The 3271-nt window shown below is 36.3% G+C and overlaps 1 pseudogene; it reads left to right on the top strand.

Annotated features, from left to right (window-relative positions):
* The first annotated feature begins 2060 nt into the window (after window positions 1-2060).
* LOC115522855 lies at window positions 2061-2782 on the top strand (annotated as a pseudogene).
* Window positions 2783-3271: the final 489 nt, after the last annotated feature.

Genomic DNA, 3271 nt, shown 5'->3' with positions numbered 1-3271 from the left:
AGTCTTTTCTGAAATATTTGTCTTCTGACAACTGTCAAAGCAAACAAAATCAAGAAAAATACACTTAACATAGTACCCTTCTTAATGGGAGTGTCACTGTGATAAGAGACACTGGAACATGCCTGGAGATTCACACAAAGCACAGGGCAAAAGATCCTCACAAGTGGTAGTTACCAATGAAGACTCAAAAGCCATGATTTTATCAAGCATTTGGGAGCTTGAATTAAAAAAGGAAACATATTTTCTTTCAAATTGAGGTGCTTTTAAATGGGAAATTAACTTTAAGGCTAAATATACATTGCAGATGATGCAATCAAAGTATATTTAAATCTACTGGGAACAAAAACAAGTTTCATAACACTTTGAAAACTGTAAAAGAAATTGGCATGAAGTGGTTTTTAATCATTAACTAACTTTTAAAAATATCCTTCAGTAGAAAATATCTGGTTACTCTATATTTTTAATGTGCTTCTAGAATGAGATATATTGGAGGCACCTGGCTGACTCAGCCTAACCTGTCAGGCAATTCTTGCTCTCAGGGTTGTGAGTTCAAGCCCCACAATGGGTGTAGAACTCACTTAAGAAAAAAAGAAAAGAAAAGAATGAGATGTTTTGAAAATGAGTAAAAACACATTATCAATATTACAAAGTCAAATAATAATCCAGTGTCCATATGTTTTATATAAGTTAACAAAACAGGTACCCATGTAAGTCAAGAGATAGCAAAATTTCAATTCTAACAGCTTGACTGGTTTAGCAATTTTATAAGCTACCACAGATGTAAATTTGTCAGGCTGCCTATAATAAAAAATTATGAAAAAAATGTAAAGCATTATTTATGCAGTATTGTACCAATCCTATAGTATTCAAACTTACTAAGTTCAGTGCTCCATGTATTTAGATCTGATGTCCTTTCCTCTACACCATAGCTGTCTGGGGTCGGAGCAGGGAGCTATTATTACACATGAACAGATCGGAGGAGAAGCACTATCAGAATAAGGCCCCTTATATCAGAGACAGAATAGTTTCCACTTGCTAAGAGTGTACACTCTGCTAAACCTTTATTTTTTTTTTTTTTGAGAAAGAGAGAAGGTGTAAGTAAGCAAGGGGTAGAGAGAGAGGGAGAGAGAGAGATGCGTGGCTCACCTCAAAGTGGGGCTCATGCTCACCTGAAGTGGGGCTCGAGCTCAACCAATGCTGATGACCTGAGTCAAAGTCAGATGCTTAACTGACTTAGCCATCCAGGCACCCTACAGACTGATTTTTTTAAGTTTATTTACTTATTGTATTTATTGTATTGTATGTATGTATGTATGTATGTATGTATGTATTTATTTATTTATTTTGAGAGAGAGACAGCACGAATGGAGGAGAGGCAGAGAGAGAGGGAGACAGAAAATCCCAAGCAGTGGGAGTACAGAGCCTAAAGCGAGGCTCAAACTCACCAAACCTTGAGATTATGACCTGAGCCAAAACCAAGAGTGGGATGTTTAACCAACTGAGCCAGCCAGGCACCCCTGGTAATAACCATTATTAACCTCACTTTAAAGAGGCAGAAATTGAGGCACAGATAGGTAAAAATGACTTTCCCAAGAAAATGTTGCTATTAAATAAAGAGTAAACATGGAGAAGATAGAGTCTGTGCACATCCAAAGCCCACACAAAAATTGCTACTCTAACAAAAGTGAAAAGTTAATTGAACCAATGCAACACAGAGTTGTGTAAAACATTAAGCAGCACTTCCCTATCCCTTCTAATCAACCACCTTCAAGTAACCAATGTGAACAGTCCATTGTTTCCTCCCATGCCTTAAGCTCCGAAAAATGGGATCATGTCTCACCACTGTAATTTGGGATGGATTTTAAGTGTTAAGTCATTCCATTTAGGATCACAGAATATCTTCATTAGCAAGCAGCTACAATTATTCATATTATTTTCTATCCTTTAATAATGCCATAAAGTGAAGTTTGGGATTCTGGGACTTTTTTGTGAAATTTATTTTTAAGTGTTTTATATATTTTTTCATTGTTATGAATGACAGTTCACCCACCACAGGTGCAATGGTATCATCTTTATCAGAAAGTGAGGAGTCTCAAGACTCATCAGACAGTATAGGCTCTTCACGGAAAGCCTGCGGGATCCTAGCATGGTGTGCATCTTGCAGAAAAATTTTGAAAGGTTTATCTTCTGAAGATACATGGGGCAGAACAGAAGACAGAGAAAACCCTGGAGTTTCTGCTGTCACTTCTATGTCTGTCCCAACTCCCATCTATCAAACTAGCAGTGGACAGTACATTGCCATTGCCCCAAAGGGAGACTTACAACTGGCCAGTTCAGGCACAGATGGAGTATAGGGACTTCAGACATTAACCATGACAAATTCAGTCAGTACTCAGCAAGGGACAACAATTCTCCAGCATGCACAGACCTCCGATGGACAGCAAATACTTGTGCCTAGCAACCAGGTGGTTGTACAAACTGCATCAGGAGATATGCACACATATCAGATCTGTACCACCCCTTCAGCTATTTCGCTGCCACAACCTGTGGTAATGATATTTCCTGTGACACTTATATCTCAGACAACTAAGACAGATGACCCCCAACTGAAAAGAGAAATAGGTCAATGAAAAACAGAGAAGCTGCGCAAGAATGTCTCAGAAAGAAGAAAGAATATGTGAAATGCCTGGAAAATCGGGTTGCAGTCTTGGAAAATCAAAATAAAACTCTAATAGAAGAGTTAAAAACTTTGAAGGATCTTTATTCCCATAAAGGTATTTGATTAAGAAAGAAAATATTTTTGCAGACTTCCTAAAATTTATATGGGATTTCTTTTCTTTTTAGAGGAGGTTTATAAATTAAAAGGCCAAAAATGAAGCATTTTATTTAGGCTTTTGCAATTCAAAGATAAATATCTTATGCAAGAGATCTGGTGATAGAAGATAAAATAGAAAATGAGCTCAAGGAAGTCACTGACATAGCTGGAAGCTCTGGAAAAATGAAACCCACTCAAGAAGTGAGCTTTCACCAGTTTGAATTTCCTAAATGACAATAATCCAAAAATGACAGAGAAGATGAAATTTGGTAAATGGATTTTTAAAATAAATCAGTTTACCTTATAGGTTTGCATTTCTTACCATTTCCTAAAGTTTACATTTTTCAATTGTGTGTGTTTATATGTTTTATTTCTGCCAATAATTCTAAATTACAAATAGAAAAGCTAATATATAAATAAATATATAAATGATGTGTTCTGATTATGTATACTTGT

The sequence above is a fragment of the Lynx canadensis genome, chromosome C2 (genome assembly GCF_007474595.2).
Source record: "Lynx canadensis isolate LIC74 chromosome C2, mLynCan4.pri.v2, whole genome shotgun sequence".
In the NCBI taxonomy this organism is placed as follows: Eukaryota; Metazoa; Chordata; class Mammalia; order Carnivora; family Felidae; genus Lynx; species Lynx canadensis.
The sequence above is the reverse complement of the archived record's forward strand: the minus strand, read 5'-3'. Positions and strand labels throughout refer to the sequence as shown.